At 43.0% G+C, this 12,348-nt stretch overlaps 1 pseudogene; it reads right to left on the bottom strand.

The window, feature by feature from the left end:
- Positions 1-1,874: 1,874 nt before the first annotated feature.
- Positions 1,875-11,933, bottom strand: LOC123090663 (ankyrin-1-like; annotated as a pseudogene).
- Between the last annotated feature and the right edge of the window lie 415 nt (positions 11,934-12,348).

Raw genomic sequence — 12,348 nt, 5'->3', positions numbered from 1 at the left:
TTTTCGGCTTTTTAAACGGTTTTTTCCGTTTTTTGACATTTTGGTTTTCCCCCTGTCTTCCTTAGCTTTTTGATCAAAAAAAATTCAATTTTTTTTACGCGAAAACACGTTTTCTTTTTTTTCTTTCGCGAGAGTCATGGTTTTTCTTTCGTGAGAGGCACGGTTGTGCTTTAGCGAGAGTCACGGCCGTGCCTTTTGAAAACGAAAAAATGTGTTTTCTGTTTTTTTTCTTTCACGAGAGTCACGGTTATGCTTCCGCGAGAGGCACGATTGTGCTTTCGCGAGAGTCACGGTCGTGCTTCTTCGAAAGGGAAAAACAAAACGCGTTTTCTGTTTTTTTTTCTTTCGCGAGAGTCACGGTTTTGCTTCCACGAGAGGCACGGTTGTGCTTTCGCTAGAGTCACAGTCGTGCCTCTCGGAAAGGGAAAAAATACATATTTTCTATTTTTTTTCTTTCACGAGAGTCACGGTTTTGCTTCCGCGAGAGTCACGGCCGTGCCTCTCGAAAACGAAAAAAAACGTGTTTTTTGTTTTTTTTCAATCCATGAGAGTCACGGGTTTGCTTCCACGAGAGGCACGGTTGTGATTTCATGAGAGGCACGGACATGCCTCTTTCGAAAAAGGAAAAAACCCGTGCTCCCGGTTCGGTTTTTTCGTCCGATTTTTTTATGAAAAAAGTTCGTCAAAACCTATTAACATGGGATCTAGTTTTAAAGATGTCGACGCGAGGAATCCAACGGTGAAAATGGTTCGAGATTTAGACGCGCGGTTTAAGAGATAAAACGTTTTGAATAAACAGATCTACGAAAAAAAGGGAAAACCCCAGGTTGACAAGTGGTGCGCTGCATGTGCACCACTTGTCGCGACCTGGGAAGGTGGAGTGTTCTTTACAACGAGTGCTCCTTAATTAGCGATTTCGAGATTTTGCTACGCCCCTCAAAAAAATTTGCGGGCCAACCGCGTTTGCGGGGCCTGTTCGGGCGGGATTTTCCGCACCGACCCGCATTTTGACGGTTATTTTGCAGGTCGGAGCTTTTTACGGGGTCTGCTAGAGATGCCCTAACGACCCCTGGTGTGACGTGTGCCGCGGGCACAGTCCATTGAGGCCGTGTCATGTCGTGCCAGACGTGCCAATGGGCCGGCCTGGTTGGCATGCCCCAGATGGCCAACTCTGCTCCCTCATACGAAAAAGCTATCCGGCGAATGTTAGAGCATTTTTCAGCGAACGCATCAACTGTCGTTCGATCTTCTGGCACAAATTACGACGATGGTGCCATATCGCTGTGAAAGAGTCCTGACGAACGGTTCCATGTGGTCTTTGGTCTAGTAGTTGGGTACTGTAGCTCTTTTTGCCAGAGCTTGAGTGAGTACCAACCAGGCTATCGCCACGGCGCCCTATTTGATGATGAAATCCATCTTTCTACGGGCATGTAATGTCACTTGTGAGTGAAACTGTTTGAGATGAGATATGTCTATGTTCAACCGACAGCAATGCCTTCCTCAAAACAAAAAACTGACAGCATTACCAGCAAACTATGCTGCTAACTGGTCATCCACATTATGGCTAAATTCAGGTTTACCATGTATTCATCATTACCATTTGCTTTTTTTTGAAACTGGGGACAGTATATGGTGCTTACTCTGCTACCCGGGCAGCAATTTGGGTCACAGGATTTACCACTCCGGGCAGTCCACGACTGTTTTCAAAATTGGCGTATAGAAATAGGCCGCTAAGGGTGGGCGAGGGCATCTTCGCCTACAGGAGGACGGTTTCGAAGCTTCTATGGCGGAGCAGAGCACACACGCTTAGCCGCCGCCACCACCCTCGGAGGAACTCAATGGAGCAACAACGGAAACTTCTATCGACGAACGGATCACACGACAGAAGGTACACAAACTCAAGGAGCAATGACCATCCAGATGACCAACATGGTGGTCCTCTTTCGCTGCACGCAGGAAAGGAAACGTCCACTTCCACTACACCTAGGGTTTACTACTCGACCGGCATTCTGCATCAGCGCCTCCATTGACAGGCAAGCCAGAGTCATAGTGCTCTGTTACTCAGTACGGCACCGAAAAGAAGATGAGTATGTTTCCTGGCACTAGGATAAATATTTACACGAAACGGGGCAGGGCGATCCACGGTTTTCCTCTAATCGGATGGCTTGGAGCCTTTTTTAGCCAAGTGATCCTTCTTCATTTCCTCGACCGCATCCCTGCAAACATGAGCCAAGTTAAGTTAATTGCCTGATCGGCGCCCGGTTCAGACCAGTCTACAAGTGCGCATCAACAAACAACCCTCCACACTCCACCACCCCCCAAACACCCAAAAAATTCCCATCATTGGGGACATTCTTGGTAAATAGCTTACATGAACACTTTCTCCATCTCGGCGTTTCCAGGGTCCAGCTGCAGTCCAGCCATGAATGCATCACAAGCTTCTTTGTAGTCCTACCAATGTGAAGTTCCGCAGATTATAGTATGTATACAGGGAGATGCCATGAAACCAAGTGCAAGGTGAGTACTCTGTGAGCTATCTGACCTCGAGCGACATGAGAGCGGCTCCTTTCCTGTAGTAACCTTTGATCCATTCGGGGCGCAGCTTTATGCAAGTGTTAGCATCGCGCAAAGCCTTATCTCCTTCAGTCATTTGCAGGTAGCAAAGGCTCCTGTTTGAGTACAGTGTTGCATCACTAGGGTCCAGCTCGATTGCCTACATCAAAACAGAGAATTGAAAATGGTGAGGGATGTCTCATAACGAAACAAGTTTTTTGAGCGAAAGAACGGACAGCGTATATATGTAATGGCTTGCGCAGGGCTAATTATGTATGCCTGACAAGACCCCCATTTACCCAAGTTAACAAGACAACATTGGTCCCGTAAGTCCATGCCTGTGACTATCAGTATTAACATTAGGGCTGTTCACACTTTATGATGGTTCTGAACTGAAACTGAGAACCAATGTTTCTCGGATAATCATTATGGGCCTCTTTCGAGAGAGCTGCTGAAGCTGGTTTGAACCGTTCCCAGCAGTCATGGCTGTTGAAGGTTCCCAAACAACATGACATGTCCAGACTTGGCTGGAGAGTGGAGATCTTATAATACTGTCGTGGATTCAACTATAAATGTAATTCACAGAGTTACTTGGCTTATATCTAGACATATTATACCTGGAGACGGTGTCAAATAAGTACACTCTTGATTCCATCAATGAACAAACATTTTCAAACAGAAACCCCAATGTTTGTATAATGAGAGGATAAGGTGTACTGTAGAAGTTTCATGCATATGCTGATATGCATCTTGCAAAGACCTTAGAGTAGCATAACCAATACCACATCATTCTTCAGATCACTACTTACCTCGGTGTAGAACTTTGACGCGCCATGATAGTCCTTTCTCTTAATAGCTTTCTCACCAAATGATTTCAACTGAACTTTCGTACTTTTATCATGCTTAACCTAAATCATAGAGACAAATTAAGACAAGCAAAATATACATACAAAATGTACAATGTTCACCGAAGATTAAAGAAGTTTCCTTTTGTGCCAAAAAAGATATAGTTTGATGATTAAACTTCATATAACAACGGAAGACTCATAAGCAACTACTCCCTCCGTCCCATAATGTAAGAAGTTTTTGCAAACCATGTTAGCTTGCAAAAACATCATACATTGTGGGACGGAAGGAGTAGGTTGTATTGTTTGTTTAACCAATTCGTACAGTTGTAGACAGATAATCAGAGGGAGTTTAGGACATGGATTTTCCACAGGGCAACGAAACACGCTTTTTTGCAGCAAATTTAGAGTCTAAATATAATACTCAGTCATGTTCAGCTGTGATTTTTTTTTAGAAAATTTTCAAATGACGAAAATATTTAGCAAGCGCAAAATATTTCGCAAAGATTTTCAAAGGATCATCTTTCTATTGTACTCTGTATTTATAATATAGGGGCAATACTGATTTTGCCATTAGATTTTGTGTATAACGCTTTTGCTTGCATTGCAAATTTGCCACTGGGTCATGTCACTGAAATGTAGGCCAAGGAGAGAATGGCAAAACAGAATGAAAAATCTGCATAGTGACAAAAACCACAACATTGTCATAACATATCCTTTAAAGTAGGCCCACCTCTACTAGTCCCATATAAAGAAAAGATTCAGGTGATTAGAGGTGCAAACGTTTATGCCACAACGGTCGAAGGACAAAGAAATAACTCAATATAGGATGATTCAAATTCATAAAATCCAATTCATACCGTGGGCTTCGAGGGCCTTTTGACATGAGCAATAATTCCTTCGACGGTCCAATTTCGTACAGTACGAATAGGAGAAGTTAAAGGAAATAGTAACTCCACAAGCTTCCATCTTCCATGGATTGCAGCAACTTCTATTGGCTTGGCACCAGACTGACAAGTAAGAAGTAACAAACAGGAACCACATGGTTCAGTGGCAGAAGTTACTATATAGCTACCAGGGATTGAAAAACAAATATAAACCTAGTAAAAAATCTCAGCAGTATTAATTAGATCAAAATAAATAATAAGGAAATATATAAAAACAATGAAACTGGGCACATAAATAGATTAAGTTATGCTAGGCATTACATAACCCACCCACTTCAAAATGTCATTTGAGTTGCTGTTTCTCAAAGTGTCAGCTTCGATCAACCAAAAGTCAAGACATTTTTGTTGAAAAATTAACTGTATCAAGTGCGATAATTAGTTGCACTCGGGCATACATCATGTCAACTTTTGGTTCCTGATATTAGTAGCCTTAAGCACTACCCAGTATAAATCAATTTTCGGAAGTAAATCAGACCAAATCCTCAACAGTCAGGAACTGAGGGAATAAGACACAGGGTATGTTTGGTTTGAGCCCCATGTAGTCCTGCCAAAAATTTGGCATGACCAAACCAAGGGCATGGCCAAAACATTGGCAGGTCTCGATTGTTTGGTTTGTAGCGGCAACAACCACTTTATTGGCAAAATCATAGGCTTACATTTGGTTTGAAGCCAAATGGCTTCAGAACATTTGGCAAAACATATCAGCATGTGTGTGTGATTTGGTTCTAAAATTCAGAGTTTTGGTGATGAGGCAACAAAAGATAGCTAATTGCACATTTTACTGAACTCATAATAGTAACGTTGCAAGCAAGACTAATTAAGTTTCAGTCGGCATGGTTTCATATACATATATTATTCAGCCAATATCTTGGTAATAGCATCAGACTTAATATACCAAGCATGCATCAGCTTCATTGCCTCATTCATGTACTGTCAGTAAGAGGGATGGATGCAATTTCAACCTCATTAACTAAAATGACGAAGGAACGAAGGATCCATCAAGTTCAGAGTTCAGGAACGAAGGATCCATCAAGTTAAAATTTATCTGCTTGATGGAATCACATGCATGTGGTCTCAAAAACATTAAGAATCGATGATTTGGTAAGTAATACTTTAGATCTAGCCAACAGCAGGATAAATCACGCCATGAAAGAAATGATCGAAATAGGGTAAGTGGGGAGCTAATGACATGTTGATGCGATGTGATTCCCTTAGAGAGAAGGATTAGAGGTCGTGCAGCTTCGGTGGCCACCAGAGCAAAGCTGATTGATATCTGCAGAAACGTGCTCTTTCGATTCCTGCAGCATGCAGCTGAGATTGGCTGCCAACTTTTAGGCGAACGATCTATACGCCTTCGTTCCGCCCGCGCATTGCCAAAGAGCAGACAGGGGCATGCTGAAGTTACACGGGTGAACTAAAATTGGTAGCTATCCAAACAATAGCCAAAGAACGTAGGGACAAGCAATATTTTGGTAAGGCCAGGTTTGGTAGTGACCCACAATTTTGCTCAGTGACGGATCAAGATCTGAGAGGATTATCAGTTATTTGATCATGGGATGATAACTGATTTACTTCCTATTCATTGGATACCTCAGGGAAAGGTTTGCATGTTAGAACTGAAGTAGGAAATATGTGTCACATGCTATGTATGTCCCCGATCCCCTAGATAATATGACTAAGAAAGCTGCAAGCAGTAGAAGACACAATCAGGTAAAAATGCAACAAAACTCACATGAATATCTGGGATATTAGGGTCTGCACCAGCCTTCAACAGGTACTTGACACAGTCAGTTAAGCCATAACTAGTTGCTATTACCAACGGAGTTTCGATATTAGCAGAATTTACATCTGTGCCTGCCTGTAGATATGAATCGTATAAATCAAAAGTTATGAACTGTGCAATTCATGTAACAGATTAATATCATAAGAAAACTATATGTACTATTAACATGAAGTCAAAGTGGACAGTTACCAGACCTCCACAAGCAGCTTGACACACTTCAGTGAAATAGATTCAGGTAGTCCTGAATCGGTGGCATGAAGTGCTCCAGTCAGCGGAGTACATCCCTGTTCTGAGACCTTGTTTGGCTACATTTTTATTACAGAAAATCTTTAGTGTAAAATATCGACTTCGATATAACCAGTATTTATGACATAGTAATAGTACGAGGAAGAAAAACATTATGCTAATCAAATAAGACATGCACATGCTAAACCAGGAATTTATCCAGCTTCTGCATAGGAGCATATGGGGGATCCCAAGCTGTACATTTAACATCAATATCTGCTATAACATCATGAAGAACTGAAGCTCACACAGCAAGGAAAAATGAGCAATGGTAGAGAGTAGCATGAAGTATGACCTGCGGAAAAGCCATTTGAACTGCCATTCCAGCTAACTACTCTATATGTGATTTTGAACTAATATTAGTTAGAACTTAGAATATCAGAGATGAAAATTTACAGCTAGTCAGCTACGATAAAATGCTGAGAAGACCAAGGCGTGGAACCAGAATTCAACATACTAAATGTTGATGAATCTGCATTCCAACAAGGTAGCGTATAAAGCTCAGATAGAAAAAATATGGAATTTACTTATTACATCTGCATGGTGCTCCAGTAGAACTTTCATGACACCAATCATCCCACAGGAAGCAGCGAAATATAGTGGTGTCATACCAAGATAAGCTACATCAACACTAGCTCCTCTAGATAGCAACAATCGTGCTGCTTCTTCACGTCCTAGACATAGTGCAGAAAAAAAATATAAGATAATGTTACCATGAAAAATAAGCATTTCTTGCACAACAGAAGAAATGTATTCTTAAACATCATCAAGAACCACCACATGTATGCCTTGACTAGAGGCCAGGCATGAGTTAACTATGTCATGATTATTTTCGTGAAACTATTTAAGAGGCACGACGACAATGCTACAGAACCGAAAGAACAAGCACAAATTAAGACCAAAGCATTAATTCATAGGGAGAACAAATCAGACCAGACATATGATATCCTTTTTTTATAAGGAGACACAACCACAAATAAGACCAGACATGTTAGCGTATTAATTCATAGGGAGAATTGAACTGAAACAATGCAAATCCCACCATCCGCTAGATGGCCCCCAGTTCTAAAGTCACGTGACTGAGTTCATCTGATATGACATGAAAATGGAATAAAATAAGTAGGAATACTAGATTGATTATCATAACCAGACTAAACATCACCTCAGTGATGGTTTGAAAGGTACTTCCTCCATTCACAAATATAAGATGTTTTAGATATTTCAATATGGACTACATGCAGACTGAGATAAATGAACAAACACACTAAAGCGTGTCTATATACATCCAATTCAAAAAAAAAAGTGTACACCAGAGCAGCCGCACAAATGATCAAATTGCATTAGTGAGGAGTTGAAGAATGTTCAGGAGAACAATGAACCACTCCTTCAAATCTTCTTTGCACAGGAAACAAATGGTAAACGCAAGTCTAAAGACAAAAGGCTTAGTATTTTCCACAGAAGAGACCATATTTTGCAGCAAGGTGTAGAGGAAAATGTCCTGAATCATCTGGCTTTTTCAGATCAGCCCCCTGGTCCAGAAGGTACCTCATAACATCCATTCTTTCATCAATTGTAGCAGTAGTCAAAGCACTTACACCTGCCAGAAATAAATAAAAAACAAGTAACTAGTGCTATATCTGACATCTCTCTCATCTAAAAGATGAATTTACATGAAAACAGTACCAATGTATCATCTACATAGTCTATATATAGTAAGTGAGTACTCATGATATGAACAACCAAGGTAGTGACTAGTGAGAAGACCGCAAGTCAGGGTCGACAAATACCCTAGTAAGTGGACAGGAAAAGTTGGATCATGGCAGTGCTTAAGGTATATGAAATTGATGCAGTGAATTTACTAAAATATACACAAACTGAAAGATCATGCAGATGAGCAACATCGCGAAATTGAGCTAATGATAACATGAACAAAGAGAAAGCGCACTCATACCAGCTTTGCTACTAGCATTGACATCAAAGCCTAGCTCCTCCACCATGCACCTGACAGCATCCAGTTCCCCCATGCGTGCCGCCGCCTGAAACGGCCCCCCACCTACGATACACACATCGGCAAGCCAGGCCATCCCCTCCGCGTCCCTGCCTCTCGCCATCTCTTCAATAAAACACCGAGAAATTTGAGGTAAGAAACATGGACGGCGCTACATTGCAGAGTGAAAGGGGCAGAAGCACACGCAGACCGCCCATTCCCCACCAAAACCCTAGCAGATGCAAGGCCACATTGAAGGGAGGGAGCGGCGCGCAGACGTGCGCGGTCACATGCTTGACAGATTGGGCCGATAGAGAGCTCGCTCACCCATGAGGCGGGGAAGATTTCCCTCGGCGGCCGCATCAAAGAAGGCCATCTGCGGCGAGCCCTCGTTTGGCAGGCGTGGGAGCCCGCCGTAGGAACGGTTGCGTCGACGAGCTCTTTCAAAGCCGAGCTTAACTTTGAAGTCTGAGGTGTCCATTGCCGCCGGCGACTTTGCCTCGGCATCGGAGAGTCGAGAGCTGGGGGTTTTCTTTTTAGCTGAGAGTTGGGTTTTTTTGGAAGCACCAGCCTTCAACAGGTACTTGACGCAGTCAGTTAAGCCATAACGAGTTGCTATTACCAACGGAGTTTCGCTATTAGCAGAATTTACATCTGTGCCTGCCTGTGGATATGGATCATATAAAACCAAAAGTTATGGACTATGCAATTCATGTAATAGATTAATATCATAAGAAGACTATATGTATTAACATGAAGACAAGGTGGACAGTTAACAGGCCTCCACAAGCAGCTTGACACACTCCAGTATAGTAGATTCAGGTAGTCCTGAATCGGTGCCACGAAGTGCTTCAGTCAGCGGAGTACTTCCCTCTTCTGAGACCTTGTTCGGCTACATTTTTATTACAGAAAATCTTTAGTGTAAAATAACTTCAATATAGGCAGATATTGAATGCTTAAATATAATAGAGGGGAATTAGAACATAGGGACACAATCATGTTTCTGTTCTCATGATTCTCCTTTTATATAGAAGTGGCATGACAAAGCTATTATTGGCCATGCTAATGACAGTTTGCAATAAATACTTTATATAGATTGCTAAGCCTCAGCTGCAAAGACAGTTCTTTCAACCTAACCAGTATTTATGAGTTAATGACATGGTAATAGTACAAGACAGAATAACATTATGCCAATCAAATAAGACATGCACATGTTAAAGCAGGAATCTATCCAGCTTCTGCATAGGAACAAGAGGATCCCAAGCTGTACATTTGACATAAATATCTGCTATAACATCATGAAGAACTGAAGATCACACAGCAAGGAAAAATAAGCAATGGTACAGAGTAGCATGAAGTATGACCTGCAGAAAAGTCATTTGAACTGCCATTCCAGCTAACTACTGTATTATGTGATTTAGAAAATAATATTAGTTAGAAATATAAGAGATGAAAATCTACAGCTAAGTTAAAAGGCTGTGAGAAGACCAAGGCGTGGAACCGCAATCCAATGCTGATGAATCTGCATTCTAACAAGGTAGCATATAAAGCTCAAATACAAAAACATGAAATTTACTTATTACATCTGCATGGTGCTCCAACAGTACTTTCATGACACCAATCATCCCAAAGCCAGCAGCAAAATGTAGTGGTGTCAGACCACGAAAAGTTGAATCAACACTAGCTCCTTTAGATAGCAACAATCGTGCTGCTTCATCGCGTCCTAGACATAGTGCAAAAAATAAAGAAAGGTAATGTTACAATGAAAAATAAGCATTTCTCGCTCAACAGAAGAAATGCATTCTTATAAACATTATCAAGAACCACCACCTGCATGCCTTGGCTAGAGGCCAGGCATGAGTTAACTACGTCATGATTATTTTGGTGAAACTATTTAAGAGACACGACATGGACAGGGGTGCATGGAAGTTAGCTATCCAAGTGGCAAAACCATAACTAGGTTTCAAGTCTAGCCTACCCCAACTTCTTTGGGATTGGGAGATGTTGTTGTTTTTTATTTAAGAGACATGCCGATACTACAGAACTAAAAGAACAAGCACAAAATAAGACCAAAGTATAAATCCATAGGGAGAACAAATAAGACCAGACATATGTTATCGTTTTGTTATAAGGAGACACAAACACAAAATAAGACCAGGCGTATTAGTTTCTTTTTTTACTGGGGACCAGACACATTAAATAGGTAGAGCAAATTGAACTGAAACAATCTAAATGCCACCGTGTGCTAGATGGCCCCCAGCTCCAAAGTCACGTGACCGAGTTCGTCTAACATGCCATGAAAATGGAATAAAATTAGTAGGAATACTAGATTGCTAATTATCAGAACCAGACTGAACATTATCTCAGTGAGGGTTTGGAAGGTAATTTGTAAGCGTATTACAGGGTTGGATAGCACCAAAAACCAGCATGAACTGTGCAAAATAGTCAAATCGATTTCCTATAAACTACACTTTTGGTAGAAGTGCAAGAATTCAGCGTTTAAAATAGAACAAAAGCTAGAAGCCACACAAATGATCAAACTGCATTAGTGAGGAGTTGGAGACTGTTAAATTGCAGAGCAACCAAGTGGTAAACGCAAGTCTAAAGACAGAAAGCTTAATATGTGCACAGAAGAGACCATATTTTGCAGCATGGTGAAGAGGAGAATGGCCTGAATAGACTGGCTTATTCACATCAGCCCCCTTGTCCAGAAGGTATCTCATAACATGCATTCTTTCATCCACTGCAGCGGCAGTCAGAGCAGTTAAACCTGCCAGTAAAATCAGAAACAAGTAACTGGTGCTTAAAGTGAATGAAACTGATGCGGCGGGTTTACTGAAATATCGTGCACACGAGCAAAAACTGCGAAATTGAGCATGACCGCAACATGAACAGAATCGGTCAGCGCAGAGAAAGCGCGCGCATACCAGATTGGCTGCCCGCATTGACATCGAAGCCCAGCTCCTCCACCATGCACCTGACGGCATCCAGTTTCCCCATGCGTGCCGCCGTCTGAAGCGGCCCCCCGCCCACGAGACACACGTCGGCAAGCCAGGCCATCCCCTCCGCGTCCCTGCCGCTCGCCAGCTCTTCAACAAAACAGAGAAATTTGAGGTCAGAAACATGGACGGCAGCGCCACAGGGGCAGACGCACGCGCAGGCCGCCCCGCCCATTCTCCCCCCTCCAAAACCCTAGCAGATGCGAGGCCGCATTGGAGGGAGGGAGGGGGCAGCGCGGCCAGGCGCTTGACGGGAAGATTGGGCGCACGGGGAGGTCGCTCACCCCTGAGGCGGGGAAGGTCGCCGTCGAAGGCCGCGTCGAAGAAGGCCATCTGCGGCGAGTCCTCGCTCGGGAGGCGCGGGTACCCGCCGTACGGGCGGTCGCAGGGATCTCTCGAAGCCGAGCTTGACTCTGAAGTCCGGGGTGTCCATCGCCGCCGGCGACGATCTCTGCCGCATCGCCGCCGCCTCGAACCACCGTGGGCACGGAGAGTCGAGAGCTGGGGGTTTTCCTTTTTTTTTTTTAGACGAGAGCTTGGGGGTTTGGGGAAGCAGAAGAAGCGCCGCCGAATATTGAAGCCGCTCCAAAGCAAAGCTGGCCAAATGGGCCGTGCCAGCTGGGCCAGCCCGTTAGCACGCATGCCTGGGCCTGGAGGCTGGGCACAATTAGCTTTATTTTTTTTCCCTTGCTCAAAAAAAATAATTTTCCCAATTTTTTTATATTTCTGGGCTATATAAAACATCTCAACCAGGGAAAAATAACTGAAATACAGCCCAGTCGACCCGATTAACTAAGCGGTTGTGCCTGGGTTTCTAGGCGGCACGACACGGCCCGCTTACTAATCGTGCCCTGATGGGCCGTGCCGTGCTGGGCTGGCCAGCTCTGCTCCAAAGGAACAAAATGCAGAGGACCACTTGTGTGGATTCTCCGAATTTGTTGATATGCTT

The sequence above is a fragment of the Triticum aestivum genome, chromosome 4B (genome assembly GCF_018294505.1).
Source record: "Triticum aestivum cultivar Chinese Spring chromosome 4B, IWGSC CS RefSeq v2.1, whole genome shotgun sequence".
Classification (NCBI taxonomy): domain Eukaryota; kingdom Viridiplantae; phylum Streptophyta; class Magnoliopsida; order Poales; family Poaceae; genus Triticum; species Triticum aestivum.
This window is presented reverse-complemented; position numbering and strand designations above follow the sequence as displayed.